The 10,365-nt window shown below is 38.2% G+C and overlaps 1 long non-coding RNA gene across 1 annotated transcript in view; it reads right to left on the bottom strand.

Annotated features, from left to right (window-relative positions):
• Positions 1–1,892: 1,892 nt before the first annotated feature.
• Positions 1,893–10,365, bottom strand: part of LOC138759924 (uncharacterized) — a 30,535-nt gene continuing 22,062 nt past the window's right edge. Inside the window, exon 4 of the long non-coding RNA XR_011355232.1 lies at positions 1,893–2,070. This is a non-coding gene — a long non-coding RNA (uncharacterized lncRNA). The remainder of the gene's footprint in view (positions 2,071–10,365) is intronic.

Here is a 10,365-nt window from a genome sequence, read left to right as displayed (position 1 = left end):
AGCTTCAGGCATTAGGTATCCATGGAAAGGTTGTAAACTGGATTCTAAATTGGCTGAATGGGAGAAGACAAAGAGTGGTAGTGAATGATTGTTCTCAGACTGGAGGCCTGTGATGAGTGGTGAACCTCAGTGATCGGTGCTGGGACCATTGCTGTTTGTTGTCTATATTAATAATCTGGATGATAATGTGGTCAATTGGATCAGCAAGTTTGCTGATGACACTAAGACTAGAGGTGATGTAAACAGCAAGGAAGGCTTTCAAAGCTTACAGAGGGACCTGGCCCAGCTGGAAAAATAGGGTGAAAAATGGCAGATGGAATTTCATGCAGACAAGTGTGAGGTGTGGCATTTTGGAAGGACAAACTAAGGTAGGACATGCACAGCAAATGGTCGGGCCCTAAGAGGTGCAGAGGAACAAAGGGATCTGGGAATACAGATACATAATTCCCTGAAAGTCGTGTCATAGGTTGACAGGTTTGTAAAGGAAGCTTTTGGCATCTTATCCTTCATAAATTATGGTATTGAGCCTGAGAGTTGGGATGTTATTGTTACGTTGTATAAGATTTTAGTGAGGCCAAGTTTGGAATATTTTGTGCAGTTCTGGTCACCCAGCTACAGGAAGGATATGAATAAGATTGAAAGAGTGCAGAGAAGATTTATTAGGGTGCTGCTGGGTCTTCAGGAGTTGAATTACAGGGAAAGATTAAACAGGTTACAGCTTTATTCATTGGAATGTAGAAGAATGAAGGGAGATTTGATAGAGGTTTACAAAATTATGAGGGGTTTAAACAGATTAAATGTAAGGAGGCTCTTTTCCCTTAGATTTGGAGAAATAAATATATGAGGACCTGGCTTTAGGGTGAAAATAGAAAAGTTTAGGGGGAACATTATAAGGAACTTCTTGACTCAGAGAGTGGTGGGAGTGTGGAACGAGCTGCCATCTGACAAATATGCAGGCTCACTCTTACGTTTTAATAATAAATTGGATAGACACATGAATGGGAGAGGTCTGGAGAGTTATGGACAGGGTTCAGGCCAATGGGACTAGTGGTATAATGTTTTGGCACAGACTAGAAAGGACATGCTGTAGTTTTCCATGGTTCTTTATTTGTTTACATGTTTACGTTGTGTACAGTTTTTTTTCTGCACTACTAATAAGTGGTAATTCTGCCTCACCCGCAGGAAAAGACATGTATGCACTCTGATAATAAATCTGAAATATGAATTTAATTCAGAGATATAGCACAGTAACATTCTGGCTCATGAGCCGGCGTCCCCCAAATTCACTCACATGGCCAACCAACCTATTAATTCATACATATTTTTAACACAGGAGGAAACTAAGCACATAGATAAAAGCCAGGCAGGTCATAGGGAGAACGTACTTACAGACGGCACTGGATTCAACTCCAGGTGTATAGTATCACGCTAACCGCTACGTTAACTGTGTCACCCAAAATGCCTCATTTGTTTCTCTATCTTGTTTTAAAGTCATAAAACATAAAACAGAACTTCTGGCAGTGCAGTTAGGCAAAAAATAAACCTACAGACCAAAAATGATGAATCATGACTTGTAAAAGGATTACCTCTATACTTAGATAGTATTGTATATTCCCGAATAGATTGGAGTATTTTTATCAAATGATTTATATTGAAGAATTTTCATTATCTGTTTGTTTGTGCAAGTGACAGAGAAAATTATCTCAATCCCCAAAAGTTTATTTGTCTCCAGACTAACTAAAAGAAGCTTTATGACAAAATAATTAGACGATTCAGCAGAGGTCTGTTTACAATCGAGATGTTTTCTATTGGGAAAAAGGGTAAAAAAAACCCACTGCAATTAAACTGCTGATGCATGAGACAAATCTCTCATTTATTACTTTTGTGTGGACTTTTACAACAAAACTAACTCATGATTGTGGCTCAAACAAAATTCAAGGCTCAAAGATCTTTGTAGTAGCTTCCTCATTCATTGGTCACATCCTCAGTGATCATGTTCACTTGCACCACTCGATGGGGAATATGAATCGGGAGTATGATGGACTATGCCCACTCGACTGGATGAGGCAGCTTCGATGATAGGCAAAGAACATTGTATTATTATTTTTTTAATTTTTCACACTATGAACCATATTAACCAAAATACACACAAACATTTCCCTCTTGAATATACACAGTGTCACTTTCTCCCCTTTTCCCCCCTCCCTTCCCTCCCTCCTTCCCACCCCTCTCCCTACCCACTAAATGTTCAACATATACAATACAATAAACCCATTAAACAATGTCATCATACAATGAAAATAAACCAGAAAAGTCATCTACTTTTACACACTGGGTCAGTTCATTTAATCTTCTTCTCATTCTATCATTTTAGCAGGTGGAGGTTTGCGGTAGGCCCTCTCTGTTGTGTTCCATGTACGGTTCCCAAATTTGTTCAAGTACTGTGACTTTATTTTTTAAATTATATGTTATTTTTTCCAATGGAATACATTTATTCATTTTTATGTACCATTGCTGTACTTTGAGGCTCTCTTCTGATTTCCAGGTTGACATTATACATTTTTTTGCTACAGCTAAGGCTATCATAATAAATCTTTTTTGTGCTCCATCCAAATCGAGTCCAAGTTCTTATATTACTTAGAAGAAAGATCTCTGGATTTTTTAGTATGTTGCTTTTTGTGATTTTATTTAATACCTGATTTAGATCTTCCCAAAACTTTTCCACTTTCTCACATGCCCAAATTGCATGTACTGTTGTTCCCGTTTCCTTCTTACAGCGAAAAAATCTATTTGATACTGTTGGGTCCCATTTATTTAACTTTTGGGGCGTGATATTTAGCCTGTGTAACCAATTATATTGTATCATGCGTACCCTCGTGTTTATTGTGTTTCTCATAGTTCTGGAGCATAGCTTTTCCCATTTTTCATTTTTTATCTTTATGTTTAGACCTTGTTCCCACTTTTGTTTTGGTTTACAGCTTATTTCATCGTTCTCTTTCACTTGCAGCTTGATGTAGATGTTTGTTATAAATCTTTTAATTATCAGTGTGTCTGTAATCATATACTCAAAGCTCCTTCCTTCTGGTAACCTCAGCCTGCTTCTCAATTTGTCCTTTAGGTAGGTTGTCAGTTGGTGGTACCATGAGTTACACCATATTTGTACTTCATTTGTTCAAAAGATAATAAATTATTTCCCAAAAAAAATTTTCTATTCCTTTGATCCCTTTTCTATCCCATTCTCTAAAGGAAAGATTATCTATTGTGAAAGGGATTAGTTGATTTTGCATCAATAATAATTTTGATATTTGGTAATTTGGTTTTTTTTCCTTTCTACGTGAATCTTCTTCCAAATGTTGAGCAGATGGTGCAGTACTGATGAATTCCTATGTTGCACCGGTTTTTCATCCCACTTATAAAGTATATGTTCTGGTACCTTGTCCCCTATTTTATCTAGCTCTAATTTGGTCCAATCTGGTTTTTCCCTTGTTTGATAAAAATCTGATAGGTATCTTAATTGTGCTGCTCTATAATAATAATTCTTAAAGTTTGGTAGCTGTAAGCCCCCTTGTTCGTTCCATTCTATTAATTTATCTAGCACTATCCTCAGTTTCCCCCTTTCCATAAGAATGCCCTTATTATTTTCTTTCACTCATTGAAGAATTTCTCTGTTAAGGGAATTGGTAATGATTGAAATAGGTATTTTTTCCGTGGGAAGATATTCATTTTAATGCAATTTACCCTTCCTATCAGTGTTAGTGGTAAATCTTTCCAATGTTCTGTCATTTTGTAATTTCTTCATTAATGGCTGATAATTTATTTGTATAGATGGCCTAGATTATTATCTAGTCTAATACCTAGGTATCGGATTGCTTGTGTTTGCCATTTAAATGGTGATTCTTTCTTAAACTTTGTGAAATCCGCATTATTCATTGGCATCGCTTCGCTTTTATTTGTGTCAATCTTGTACCCCGATACTTATCCATATTTCTTAAATTTCTTATGTAATTATTTTATTGATAATTCTGGTTCTGTTAAGTATACTATGATGTCATCTGCAAATAGACTGATTTTATATTCCATCTCTTTTATTTTTATCCCTTTTATTTTATTTTCTGTTCTTATCAGTTCTGCCAAGGGTTCTATAGCTAACACAAACAATGAGGGAGATAATGGACATCCCTGCCTAGTTGACCTGCTTAATTTAAATTGGTTCAATATATATCCATTTACTGTCAGCTTCGCCAATGGTCCCTTATATAATGCTTTAATCCGATTAATAAATTTCTCTGGTAGGTTGAACCTCTGTACTACATTGAATAAATAATTCCTTTCTACCCTGTCAAAGGCTTTCTCTGCATCTAAAGCAACCATCACTGTTGGTGTCTTTCCTTGTACTGCATGGATTAAGTTAATGAACTTACAGATATTGTCCGTTGTTCGTCTTTTCTTAATAAATCCAGTTTGATCTAGTTTTACTATTTTTGGTACACATTTGGCCAATTTGTTTGCTAATACTTCTGCTATTATCGTATAATCTGAGTTAAATAGAGATATTGGTCTATACGATGCTGGTGTTAGTGGATCTTTCGCTGTCTTTGGTATTACTGTAATTATTGCTGTTTTACATGAATCTGGCATGTTTTGTGTTTCTTCAGTCTGGTTCATTACTTCCAGGAGAGGAGGAATTAATAAGTCTTTAAATGTTTTATAGAATTCTATTGGGAGTCTGTCCTCTCCAGGCATTTTATTGTTCGGTAGCTTTTTTAATATATCCTGTATTTCCTCTATTTCAAATGGTTTTATCAATTTGCTTTGCTCCTCTTCTTGCAATTTTGGTATTTCAATTTTAGCTAGAAACTCATCTATTTTGTCTTCTTTCCCTTCGTTCTCAATTCGGTATAATTCCTCGTAGAATTCCTTGAAGTTTTCATTGATCTCTGTTGGGTTATATGCAATTTGTTTGTCCTTTTTCCTTGATGCCAATACTGTTCTTTTAGCTTGTTCTGTTTTAAGCTGCCAAGCTAGTATTTTGTGTGTTTTTTCTCCTCGCTCATAATACTTCTGCTTTGTCTTCATTATGTCCTTCTCCACCTTATACTTTTGTAGTGTTTCGTATTTTACTTTTTATCCGCCAATTCTCTTCTTTTTGTTGTATCTTCCCTTGTTGATAGTTCTTTTTCTGTACTTACTATTTCCCTTTCCAGCTGTTCTATTTCCCAATTGTAGTCCTTCTTCAGCTTAGTTACATAACTAATTATCTGCCCTCTGATGAAGGCTTTCATTGCATCCCATAATATAAATTTGTCTTTCACTGATTCTGTATTTATTTCAAAGTACATTTTAATTTGGTGCTCAATTAATTCTCTAAAATCCTGTCTTTTAAGTAGCATGGAGTTTAATCTCCATCTATACGTTCTTGGTGGGATGTCCTCCAGCTCTATTGCTAATAACAAGAGTGAGTCATCCGATAACAATCTAGCTTTATGCTCTGTTTTCCTAACTCTCCCTTGGATATGGACTGACAACAGGAACAGGTCAATCCTTGAGTATCTTTTATGTCTACTTGAAAAATATAGGTATTCCTTCTCCTTTCGGTGTTGTCTCCTCTATATATCCAAAAGTTGCATTTCCTGCATTGATTTAACCATAAATTTGGCTTCTTTGTTCTTTCTGATAGTCTTTTGTCCAGTTTTATTCATCTTTGAATCCAAATTAAGGTTAAAATTCCCTCCTATCAATATATTCCCCTGCGTATCTACAATCTTCAAAAAGATATCTTGCATAAACTTTTGATCCTCTTCATTAGGTGGATACACATTGAGCAAATTCCAGAGTTCTGAATATATCTGACACTTTACCATTACATACCTCTCTGCTGGATCTATTATTTCCTCCTCTATTTTGATTGGTACATTTTTATTGATTAATATAGCTACACCTCTGGCTTTTGAGTTATATGATGCTGCCGTTACGTGCCCTACCCAGTCTCTCCTTAATTTATTATGTTCCACTTCAGTTAGATGCGATTCCTGCACGAATGCGATATCAATTTTTTCTTTTTTCCGTAAATTTAATAGCCTCTTCCTTTTGATTTGGTTATGTATTCCATTAATATTTATAGTTATATAGTTCAACATGGCCATTTCATACTTCGTTTACATCCCATTTCTGCTTCCTCACCACCGCCATTCCCCTTTTCCCCATTTCCATTTCTCAGTTTTCTTTTTTTGAAGACACTGTATGTCAATACTTCTAAAACATAAAATATTTCAACCATTCCCACATCTAAAATTCCCTTAACCCCAAGTGGCCCTCCCCCCCCTCCCCCGAGTCACCCCTTGTCCCTTGCAGGGCAACCACAACTCCCCTCTCCATTTGGACTGTGAACTTGTTAGCAAGTGTCAACTGATTTCGCATTGACTGTTATTCTCTCCCACCCAATCCCCTCCAGAAGAGACTTTTATCTTCACATTACATCCAAGCTCCCTCTCATTTCTTCTCCTTTTCTTTTTATGTTTTATTTATTTATTATTACATTTTAACCCCTCCTCTTCCCCCCATCTCCCTTACTTTCCTTTTCTTTCCTCCTTTAGTTCTTACTTATACATTATTTTTATTTCTTTACATGCAGTTTGTCGTCATTCTTTGTTCTTGTTACATCTCTTCATCTCTCTTTCTGTCTTTCAGGCGTTCTACAAATTCTTGTGCTTTCTCTGGATCTGAGAACAGTCTGTTTTGGTGCCCTGGGATAACTATTTTAAGCACCGCTGGATATCTTAACATAATTTTTTAGCTTTTCTTCCATAGGATCGATTTTGCTGCGTTAAACTCCTTCCTCTTCTTCAGGAGCTCAAAAGTTATGTCTGGGTAGAAAAAATTTTTTTGACCTTTATATTCCAGTGTTTTTTTGTCTTCTCTCATTTTTTTCATTGCCTTCTCCAATATATTTTCTCTTGTCGTGTATCTTAGGAATTTTACTAAAATGGATCTTAGTTTTTGTTGTGACTGTGATTTCGGGGCTAATGTTCTGTGTGCCCTTTCTATTTCCATTCCCTCCTGCATTTCTGGCATTCCCAGGACTTTGGGATCCATTCTTTTATAAATTCTTTCATATCTTTGCCTTCTTCATCTTCCTTAAGGCCCACTATCTTTATGTTGTTTCTCCTATTATAGTTTCCCATTATATCCATCTTCTGAGCTAACAACTCCTGTGTTTCTTTTTTGTCACTTTCTTCCAATTTTCTTTTTTTTGCACTTCCATTTCTACAGCCATTACATGCTCTTCCACATTTTCTAATCTTTTCCCTACATCTGTTATGACCAGTTCTATTCTACTCACTTTTTCTTCTGTACTTTTCATTTCACTAAATTCTAGTGTCAGCCATTCTTTTAATGCTTTCATTTGTTCTTGAAATTTTTTTATCTATTTACTGTCCATTCATTTTACCTCCTATTCCTCTGTGCAGAGCTTGGTGCTCTCCTCCTTCTTCTTCTGTGTCTGCTCTTGGGTTTGTGTCTTCTATTTCTCTTCCTTGTATCTGTGTCTCTTCTGAGTTTCTTGTTGAGCTGCTTGTCTCAGTTTGTTGGGTCTTTTTTTTTTATGGTGTCTTGATGTGGGTCCTCTTCTTCTGGGTTGGTTATCTGTTGTGTCTCTAGTTTCCTTTTTTCATTCTCACCCCTCCCGTTCCCATTGTTTTATTTATCTTCCAGCTGGGAGCCCTGCTTTTGGGCCTCTCTCAGCTGTTTGTGCTGTGGAGTGAAACTCCACAGCTGGTCCCCCTCCCGTCGGTGTTCTCTTTGTTGTGCGCAGTTGTGCACCACTGTTTGGCTCCCTGAGCCATTTTTGCAGTCCTGCGGTTAGTGGGTCATGACCCTGCGGGGTCTCCACTAACCTCGGGGAGTGCGCTCCTCTTTCCACGGCGAGTCCCTGCTTTTTTGTGCAGGTAAGACCTTCACCTTTGTCTCTGCTTTTTCTTCACTTTTTTCCTTCTTTTCTGGAGAGGGCTGGTATTCTCCTACCAGCTACTACTCCATCACGGGACTCCTCGATAGGCAAAGATCTTTAGACCATCCTTATACATTCATTAGTTTCATCACTGTTGCACTGTGACCACATTCTGCATCATCTGTAAGATGCCCTGCAGTTTTCAGTTTTCCATCAAGTGCATTTTGATAGCAGCTGCTAAACTGGCTGCCTTTATTCCCCTGTATGGCAATGGTGGCTGGCCAATGGGAACACCACTGGATTTCCCTCTGAGCCACATGTGTTCCCAATATGGAAAACTATCAGTGTCACCTTATTATTACTGGATCTAATTTCTGGAACTCTCCACTCAGTAATACAATGGGAGCAGTTTCACCCAAAGGAAAGCAGTGTTGCCTACTCAGTGGAAATAGGGATGGCTCTGTCATCATTGTTACATTAATCACTTTTGAGCCTTCTCCCCTATGGGAGGAGGGGAAAGAGAGTGTGTCTGGGGATAGGTACAGATGCAAGTCATTGTGGATGGAGTCACAGATAGAGTCAAATTATTCTGCTACTAAATGGCATGTTTGCCTCATTCACTTGGAATGGTTACAGACAAGGTGGTGCTTCGCATTCTTGCCAGCAACATATGCACCACTACCCTGCTCAACGAGCCAATTTGCCCATGTTGTGTTGAAGCATGGACTTTGATTCACAATCAAAGTGAGTAATAAATTTGTTGCTTTTTCATTATGCTGGGCTTCCCCCATTCACAACAAGTTTAACCATTCAAGAAGAAGAAGACAAATGCAGTCCATTCCAGAGAATGATATGCTGAGAATTTCAAGTTGCCATGGGGTATTTCTGCTGGACTGTTATGTTGGCTAGCTTGAGTAACCCTCTTGTGCCAAACTGATCCATCAGCCGTCCCATGTCGTCCAATACTCTTGCCATTACTTAACACCAATGACCAAAGATGAATTCCTTTCCCGAGTGTCTCAGCAGCACCAATGTGGACTATTTACATATTCTGTAGATTCTTGAAGGTACCTTTGACAGCATGTTTTAGGACTTTTGGATCAGTGCCATCTGTGCTGCATGCTTTTCCATGTTTCTGTTTAGATGAAGCAATATTAATCTTCATGTGATAGAGAGAAGCCCCAGATACTGACATGCCATTTCTTGCGTATTTTGACTCTACCTTGTGTTTCAGAAGTGAAGCATTGGGCGTGTATCTAAGCAACAATCAAGTTGTGCTCTGGCTTGGCTCATAGCAATCAGTAAACAGGTTTATGTTGTTGCTTGCTATGGGGCCACGAGAGGGCTGAAGGTCATTGTACACAGCCGCATCAGAGTCACAGAATCACGGAGGGATTCAGTGTGGAAACAGACCCTCTGGTTAACCAAGTCTGCAGCAAACAACAACCACATACTTACATTAATCCCCACTAATCACAATGTTTATTTTCCCCACATTCTCATCAATTCCCTCCTACCCCCACTCTCCAGATTCTACCATTCATCTACCCACCAGGGGCCCTTCACTGTATCCTATTAACTTACCAAGCCAAGTAACTTTGGGATTTGGGAGGAGACCAGAGTGCTCAGATGAAACCCATGTGGTCACAGGAAAAAAATGTGCAAACATACTATCAAATCCTGTCTCTGATACCATGAGGCAATGGTTCTTCTAACTTCACCACTCGATTGCCCCTGTTTACTTTTTATCCATTTCTTTTTGGTGTTGGGGCTGATGCTTCATCTTCACACACCTATTGTCTCAGGATCATTTGTACCCTGGTAAAATGTTCTCCCCCAACAGTTTGGTTCCATTTGACCCATGTTAATGGGAATGAAGAAGAAAACAACTCAATTGTCTTGTATTGCAGAAAAAAATGATGGAGGATAATCATCGCAGCCCCAGGACATCATTGCAGCAATTCCTCAGGGCAGGGTCATGGCTCCAACCATCTTCAGCTGCTTTATCATACGGTTAGAAATGATGATCATAACTGGGGACTGCACATTTTTCAATTCTATTTTTAACTCTTAACCAACTGAAGCAAGCCATATTCACATGCAGGAAGATCTCAGCAACAAAGAAATTAATATTCACAACTCTTACATTGGTGTCACAGTGGAAATGAAGAAGGCTATCTAAGATTACAACAGGATCTAGATCAGAGGTTTTTAACTGCCCCCCTGTAGATTGCATCAAAAGAACCAAAGACTTGTTGATTCAAACCAAGGCTTTTATTAACTAAAAGACTGGAGCATATCACAAGTAGGTCGACCAGTCCAGAATGACATGGTCTTGCTAGGAGCAATCCTTTAAGACCTGCCAGTAGGTGTGGCTACACTCTCAGCCAATCCCAGTCATTCTACACTAAAATCTGTAC

This window comes from Narcine bancroftii, chromosome 4, assembly GCF_036971445.1.
Source record: "Narcine bancroftii isolate sNarBan1 chromosome 4, sNarBan1.hap1, whole genome shotgun sequence".
Classification (NCBI taxonomy): Eukaryota; Metazoa; Chordata; class Chondrichthyes; order Torpediniformes; family Narcinidae; genus Narcine; species Narcine bancroftii.
Note: the sequence above shows the minus strand (reverse complement) of the source record. Positions and strands in the feature narration are given on the sequence as shown.